The following is a 9,596-nucleotide window of genomic DNA, read 5'->3' on the forward strand; positions in this document are numbered from 1 at the left end:
TCAGCTTCCTAAGACAAAATATAACAAAGCTGTGACTTATAGAAGTTTCTGCAAGTTTATTTGCATATAAATAAACAAATCTGGCTTGTAGTATATTAATACTATAAACCAGAGTTGCCATGGAAAGCTTAAACTTAAACGTTCAAAAAAAATTCGCTTTCATTTTTATGAGCTTTTAATACTATGTATCGGGGTGCAACACGTTTTAAAAATTAAAAAAGTTTTAGAAAGTTGACAAGTGGTGTTTGTTTTATGTATTTGTTTATTTTACTTAATTATACTGGACTATCATATTATAGAATAAATGTAGTTTCATATATTTCCTGTTAAACAAGTTAAAGTAAGCAATTGCGTAGTTTGTCAGCTAGATTGTGGTTGGTTGATATTTTTATTAAGAAAAAATAAGGTAAATAAAATTTTAGAACAACTAAATGTTCTAGAAGTTTATTATATCTATCTGTAAACTCAAATACATAAATTCAGTTTTCGGGAGTGATCGATAGTAAAAGACAAACAAAAGTTACTTTGGAAACAAAAAAGCCTGATTAGGGCCGCCAAATTTACTCCGATTTAAACATCATCACATTGCCGCCCGACGCTACGGGCTTCGATCTTACGACGTTCCGATTGCCAGACCGTTGTTAAACCTCTGCACCATCGCGCCGGGGATAATGTTGTGTTTGTTTTTAATATATATGTAACTCATTGATTAGTTTGTTATTTATTATGTTGATTAAGTTAGTAAATCAGTTGGTTTGATACATCTAATGTAATTGTTGTAAAAATTGAAAACAAACCTAGATAATTTTATCCATTACCGAAACATTATTTTATTTACCTACTTAAACTTAATTTAAAAAATACCGTATAATACTTTTTATTATCAAATTAAAAATATTGTTACTAAAACGAAACAATCTTAAATCAAGTTCAAAACTCAAGAGTACACAATCGTCATTCAATTAAACACTAAAGAACTTTTTTCAACTACTTTACAACTTGTAATTTAGAAAACATAAACACAGATAAAAAATATATACCAAATGTTCGCATTACACAGCAATTTCAAGAGATAACCTTACGTTTGCACATATATCTCCAGAATTCGACTTTTTTCGGTCAATCCGAAGATACTGTCGGAAAGCTGAGACTCTCAGTAACAATTTAAGATACTTTTCAGCTTCCTAAGACAAAATATAACAAAGCTGTGACTTATAGAAGTTTCTGCAAGTTTATTTGCATATAAATAAACAAATCTGGCTTGTAGTATATTAATACTATAAACCAGAGTTGCCATTGAAAGCTTAAACATAAACGTTCAAAAAAAATTCGCTTTCATTTTTATGAGCTTTTAATACTATGTATCGGGGTGCAACACGTTTTAAAAATTAAAAAAGTTTTAGAAAGTTGACAAGTGGTGTTTGTTTTATGTATTTGTTTATTTTACTTAATATACTGGACTATCATATTATAGAATAAATGTAGTTTCATATATTTCCTGTTAAACAAGTTAAAGTAAGCAATTGCGTAGTTTGTCAGCTAGATTGTGGTTGGTTGATATTTTTATTAAGAAAAAATAAGGTAAATAAAATTTTAGAACAACTAAATGTTCTAGAAGTTTATTATATCTATCTGTAAACTCAAATACATAAATTCAGTTTTCGGGAGTGATCGGTAGTAAAAGACAAACAAAAGTTACTTTGGAAACAAAAAAGCCTGATTAGGGCCGCCAAATTTACTCCGATTTAAACATCATCACATTGCCGCCCGACGCTACGGGCTTCGATCTTACGACGTTCCGATTGCCAGACCGTTGTTAAACCTCTGCACCATCGCGCCGGGGATAATGTTGTGTTTGTTTTTAATATATATGTAACTCATTGATTAGTTTATTATTTGTTCTGTTGATTAAGTTAGTAAATCAGTTAGTTTGATACATCTAATGTAATTGTTGTAAAAATTGAAAACAAACCTAGATAATTTTATCCATTACCGAAACATTATTTTATTTACCTACTTAAACTTAATTTAAAAAATACCGTATAATACTTTTTATTATCAAATTAAAAATATTGTTACTAAAACGAAACAATCTTAAATCAAGTTCAAAACTCAAGAGTACACAATCGTCATTCAATTAAACACTAAAGAATCTTTTTTCAACTACTTTACAACTTGTAATTTAGAAAACATAAACACAGATAAAAAATATATACCAAATGTTCGCATTACACAGCAATTTCAAGAGATAACCTTACGTTTGCACATATATCTCCAGAATTCGACTTTTTTCGGTCAATCCGAAGATACTGTCGGAAAGCTGAGACTCTCAGTAACAATTTAAGATACTTTTCAGCTTCCTAAGACAAAATATAACAAAGCTGTGACTTATAGAAGTTTCTGCAAGTTTATTTGCATATAAATAAACAAATCTGGCTTGTAGTATATTAATACTATAAACCAGAGTTGCCATTGAAAGCTTAAACATAAACGTTCAAAAAAAATTCGCTTTCATTTTTATGAGCTTTTAATACTATGTATCGGGGTGCAACACGTTTTAAAAATTAAAAAAGTTTTAGAAAGTTGACAAGTGGTGTTTGTTTTATGTATTTGTTTATTTTACTTAATATACTGGACTATCATATTATAGAATAAATGTAGTTTCATATATTTCCTGTTAAACAAGTTAAAGTAAGCAATTGCGTAGTTTGTCAGCTAGATTGTGGTTGGTTGATATTTTTATTAAGAAAAAATAAGGTAAATAAAATTTTAGAACAACTAAATGTTCTAGAAGTTTATTATATCTATCTGTAAACTCAAATACATAAATTCAGTTTTCGGGAGTGATCGGTAGTAAAAGACAAACAAAAGTTACTTTGGAAACAAAAAAGCCTGATTAGGGCCGCCAAATTTACTCCGATTTAAACATCATCACATTGCCGCCCGACGCTACGGGCTTCGATCTTACGACGTTCCGATTGCCAGACCGTTGTTAAACCTCTGCACCATCGCGCCGGGGATAATGTTGTGTTTGTTTTTAATATATATGTAACTCATTGATTAGTTTATTATTTGTTCTGTTGATTAAGTTAGTAAATCAGTTAGTTTGATACATCTAATGTAATTGTTGTAAAAATTGAAAACAAACCTAGATAATTTTATCCATTACCGAAACATTATTTTATTTACCTACTTAAACTTAATTTAAAAAATACCGTATAATACTTTTTATTATCAAATTAAAAATATTGTTACTAAAACGAAACAATCTTAAATCAAGTTCAAAACTCAAGAGTACACAATCGTCATTCAATTAAACACTAAAGAATCTTTTTTCAACTACTTTACAACTTGTAATTTAGAAAACATAAACACAGATAAAAAATATATACCAAATGTTCGCATTACACAGCAATTTCAAGAGATAACCTTACGTTTGCACATATATCTCCAGAATTCGACTTTTTTCGGTCAATCCGAAGATACTGTCGGAAAGCTGAGACTCTCAGTAACAATTTAAGATACTTTTCAGCTTCCTAAGACAAAATATAACAAAGCTGTGACTTATAGAAGTTTCTGCAAGTTTATTTGCATATAAATAAACAAATCTGGCTTGTAGTATATTAATACTATAAACCAGAGTTGCCATTGAAAGCTTAAACTTAAACGTTCAAAAAAAATTCGCTTTCATTTTTATGAGCTTTTAATACTATGTATCGGGGTGCAACACGTTTTAAAAATTAAAAAAGTTTTAGAAAGTTGACAAGTGGTGTTTGTTTTATGTATTTGTTTATTTTACTTAATTATACTGGACTATCATATTATAGAATAAATGTAGTTTCATATATTTCCTGTTAAACAAGTTAAAGTAAGCAATTGCGTAGTTTGTCAGCTAGATTGTGGTTGGTTGATATTTTTATTAAGAAAAAATAAGGTAAATAAAATTTTAGAACAACTAAATGTTCTAGAAGTTTATTATATCTATCTGTAAACTCAAATACATAAATTCAGTTTTCGGGAGTGATCGGTAGTAAAAGACAAACAAAAGTTACTTTGGAAACAAAAAAGCCTGATTAGGGCCGCCAAATTTACTCCGATTTAAACATCATCACATTGCCGCCCGACGCTACGGGCTTCGATCTTACGACGTTCCGATTGCCAGACCGTTGTTAAACCTCTGCACCATCGCGCCGGGGATAATGTTGTGTTTGTTTTTAATATATATGTAACTCATTGATTAGTTTATTATTTGTTCTGTTGATTAAGTTAGTAAATCAGTTAGTTTGATACATCTAATGTAATTGTTGTAAAAATTGAAAACAAACCTAGATAATTTTATCCATTACCGAAACATTATTTTATTTACCTACTTAAACTTAATTTAAAAAATACCGTATAATACTTTTTATTATCAAATTAAAAATATTGTTACTAAAACGAAACAATCTTAAATCAAGTTCAAAACTCAAGAGTACACAATCGTCATTCAATTAAACACTAAAGAATCTTTTTTCAACTACTTTACAACTTGTAATTTAGAAAACATAAACACAGATAAAAAATATATACCAAATGTTCGCATTACACAGCAATTTCAAGAGATAACCTTACGTTTGCACATATATCTCCATAATTCGACTTTTTTCGGTCAATCCGAAGATACTGTCGGAAAGCTGAGACTCTCAGTAACAATTTAAGATACTTTTCAGCTTCCTAAGACAAAATATAACAAAGCTGTGACTTATAGAAGTTTCTGCAAGTTTATTTGCATATAAATAAACAAATCTGGCTTGTAGTATATTAATACTATAAACCAGAGTTGCCATTGAAAGCTTAAACTTAAACGTTCAAAAAAAATTCGCTTTCATTTTTATGAGCTTTTAATACTATGTATCGGGGTGCAACACGTTTTAAAAATTAAAAAAGTTTTAGAAAGTTGACAAGTGGTGTTTGTTTTATGTATTTGTTTATTTTACTTAATTATACTGGACTATCATATTATAGAATAAATGTAGTTTCATATATTTCCTGTTAAACAAGTTAAAGTAAGCAATTGCGTAGTTTGTCAGCTAGATTGTGGTTGGTTGATATTTTTATTAAGAAAAAATAAGGTAAATAAAATTTTAGAACAACTAAATGTTCTAGAAGTTTATTATATCTATCTGTAAACTCAAATACATAAATTCAGTTTTCGGGAGTGATCGGTAGTAAAAGACAAACAAAAGTTACTTTGGAAACAAAAAAGCCTGATTAGGGCCGCCAAATTTACTCCGATTTAAACATCATCACATTGCCGCCCGACGCTACGGGCTTCGATCTTACGACGTTCCGATTGCCAGACCGTTGTTAAACCTCTGCACCATCGCGCCGGGGATAATGTTGTGTTTGTTTTTAATATATATGTAACTCATTGATTAGTTTATTATTTATTCTGTTGATTAAGTTAGTAAATCAGTTAGTTTGATACATCTAATGTAATTGTTGTAAAAATTGAAAACAAACCTAGATAATTTTATCCATTACCGAAACATTATTTTATTTACCTACTTAAACTTAATTTAAAAAATACCGTATAATACTTTTTATTATCAAATTAAAAATATTGTTACTAAAACGAAACAATCTTAAATCAAGTTCAAAACTCAAGAGTACACAATCGTCATTCAATTAAACACTAAAGAATCTTTTTTCAACTACTTTACAACTTGTAATTTAGAAAACATAAACACAGATAAAAAATATATACCAAATGTTCGCATTACACAGCAATTTCAAGAGATAACCTTACGTTTGCACATATATCTCCAGAATTCGACTTTTTTCGGTCAATCCGAAGATACTGTCGGAAAGCTGAGACTCTCAGTAACAATTTAAGATACTTTTCAGCTTCCTAAGACAAAATATAACAAAGCTGTGACTTATAGAAGTTTCTGCAAGTTTATTTGCATATAAATAAACAAATCTGGCTTGTAGTATATTAATACTATAAACCAGAGTTGCCATTGAAAGCTTAAACTTAAACGTTCAAAAAAAATTCGCTTTCATTTTTATGAGCTTTTAATACTATGTATCGGGGTGCAACACGTTTTAAAAATTAAAAAAGTTTTAGAAAGTTGACAAGTGGTGTTTGTTTTATGTATTTGTTTATTTTACTTAATTATACTGGACTATCATATTATAGAATAAATGTAGTTTCATATATTTCCTGTTAAACAAGTTAAAGTAAGCAATTGCGTAGTTTGTCAGCTAGATTGTGGTTGGTTGATATTTTTATTAAGAAAAAATAAGGTAAATAAAATTTTAGAACAACTAAATGTTCTAGAAGTTTATTATATCTATCTGTAAACTCAAATACATAAATTCAGTTTTCGGGAGTGATCGGTAGTAAAAGACAAACAAAAGTTACTTTGGAAACAAAAAAGCCTGATTAGGGCCGCCAAATTTACTCCGATTTAAACATCATCACATTGCCGCCCGACGCTACGGGCTTCGATCTTACGACGTTCCGATTGCCAGACCGTTGTTAAACCTCTGCACCATCGCGCCGGGGATAATGTTGTGTTTGTTTTTAATATATATGTAACTCATTGATTAGTTTATTATTTGTTCTGTTGATTAAGTTAGTAAATCAGTTAGTTTGATACATCTAATGTAATTGTTGTAAAAATTGAAAACAAACCTAGATAATTTTATCCATTACCGAAACATTATTTTATTTACCTACTTAAACTTAATTTAAAAAATACCGTATAATACTTTTTATTATCAAATTAAAAATATTGTTACTAAAACGAAACAATCTTAAATCAAGTTCAAAACTCAAGAGTACACAATCGTCATTCAATTAAACACTAAAGAATCTTTTTTCAACTACTTTACAACTTGTAATTTAGAAAACATAAACACAGATAAAAAATATATACCAAATGTTCGCATTACACAGCAATTTCAAGAGATAACCTTACGTTTGCACATATATCTCCAGAATTCGACTTTTTTCGGTCAATCCGAAGATACTGTCGGAAAGCTGAGACTCTCAGTAACAATTTAAGATACTTTTCAGCTTCCTAAGACAAAATATAACAAAGCTGTGACTTATAGAAGTTTCTGCAAGTTTATTTGCATATAAATAAACAAATCTGGCTTGTAGTATATTAATACTATAAACCAGAGTTGCCATTGAAAGCTTAAACTTAAACGTTCAAAAAAAATTCGCTTTCATTTTTATGAGCTTTTAATACTATGTATCGGGGTGCAACACGTTTTAAAAATTAAAAAAGTTTTAGAAAGTTGACAAGTGGTGTTTGTTTTATGTATTTGTTTATTTTACTTAATTATACTGGACTATCATATTATAGAATAAATGTAGTTTCATATATTTCCTGTTAAACAAGTTAAAGTAAGCAATTGCGTAGTTTGTCAGCTAGATTGTGGTTGGTTGATATTTTTATTAAGAAAAAATAAGGTAAATAAAATTTTAGAACAACTAAATGTTCTAGAAGTTTATTATATCTATCTGTAAACTCAAATACATAAATTCAGTTTTCGGGAGTGATCGGTAGTAAAAGACAAACAAAAGTTACTTTGGAAACAAAAAAGCCTGATTAGGGCCGCCAAATTTACTCCGATTTAAACATCATCACATTGCCGCCCGACGCTACGGGCTTCGATCTTACGACGTTCCGATTGCCAGACCGTTGTTAAACCTCTGCACCATCGCGCCGGGGATAATGTTGTGTTTGTTTTTAATATATATGTAACTCATTGATTAGTTTATTATTTATTCTGTTGATTAAGTTAGTAAATCAGTTAGTTTGATACATCTAATGTAATTGTTGTAAAAATTGAAAACAAACCTAGATAATTTTATCCATTACCGAAACATTATTTTATTTACCTACTTAAACTTAATTTAAAAAATACCGTATAATACTTTTTATTATCAAATTAAAAATATTGTTACTAAAACGAAACAATCTTAAATCAAGTTCAAAACTCAAGAGTACACAATCGTCATTCAATTAAACACTAAAGAATCTTTTTTCAACTACTTTACAACTTGTAATTTAGAAAACATAAACACAGATAAAAAATATATACCAAATGTTCGCATTACACAGCAATTTCAAGAGATAACCTTACGTTTGCACATATATCTCCAGAATTCGACTTTTTTCGGTCAATCCGAAGATACTGTCGGAAAGCTGAGACTCTCAGTAACAATTTAAGATACTTTTCAGCTTCCTAAGACAAAATATAACAAAGCTGTGACTTATAGAAGTTTCTGCAAGTTTATTTGCATATAAATAAACAAATCTGGCTTGTAGTATATTAATACTATAAACCAGAGTTGCCATTGAAAGCTTAAACTTAAACGTTCAAAAAAAATTCGCTTTCATTTTTATGAGCTTTTAATACTATGTATCGGGGTGCAACACGTTTTAAAAATTAAAAAAGTTTTAGAAAGTTGACAAGTGGTGTTTGTTTTATGTATTTGTTTATTTTACTTAATTATACTGGACTATCATATTATAGAATAAATGTAGTTTCATATATTTCCTGTTAAACAAGTTAAAGTAAGCAATTGCGTAGTTTGTCAGCTAGATTGTGGTTGGTTGATATTTTTATTAAGAAAAAATAAGGTAAATAAAATTTTAGAACAACTAAATGTTCTAGAAGTTTATTATATCTATCTGTAAACTCAAATACATAAATTCAGTTTTCGGGAGTGATCGGTAGTAAAAGACAAACAAAAGTTACTTTGGAAACAAAAAAGCCTGATTAGGGCCGCCAAATTTACTCCGATTTAAACATCATCACATTGCCGCCCGACGCTACGGGCTTCGATCTTACGACGTTCCGATTGCCAGACCGTTGTTAAACCTCTGCACCATCGCGCCGGGGATAATGTTGTGTTTGTTTTTAATATATATGTAACTCATTGATTAGTTTATTATTTGTTCTGTTGATTAAGTTAGTAAATCAGTTAGTTTGATACATCTAATGTAATTGTTGTAAAAATTGAAAACAAACCTAGATAATTTTATCCATTACCGAAACATTATTTTATTTACCTACTTAAACTTAATTTAAAAAATACCGTATAATACTTTTTATTATCAAATTAAAAATATTGTTACTAAAACGAAACAATCTTAAATCAAGTTCAAAACTCAAGAGTACACAATCGTCATTCAATTAAACACTAAAGAATCTTTTTTCAACTACTTTACAACTTGTAATTTAGAAAACATAAACACAGATAAAAAATATATACCAAATGTTCGCATTACACAGCAATTTCAAGAGATAACCTTACGTTTGCACATATATCTCCAGAATTCGACTTTTTTCGGTCAATCCGAAGATACTGTCGGAAAGCTGAGACTCTCAGTAACAATTTAAGATACTTTTCAGCTTCCTAAGACAAAATATAACAAAGCTGTGACTTATAGAAGTTTCTGCAAGTTTATTTGCATATAAATAAACAAATCTGGCTTGTAGTATATTAATACTATAAACCAGAGTTGCCATTGAAAGCTTAAACTTAAACGTTCAAAAAAAATTCGCTTTCATTTTTATGAGCTTTTAATACT

The sequence above is a fragment of the Thalia democratica genome, chromosome 2 (genome assembly GCF_965202585.1).
Source record: "Thalia democratica chromosome 2, ktThaDemo2.hap1.1, whole genome shotgun sequence".
Classification (NCBI taxonomy): domain Eukaryota; kingdom Metazoa; phylum Chordata; class Thaliacea; order Salpida; family Salpidae; genus Thalia; species Thalia democratica.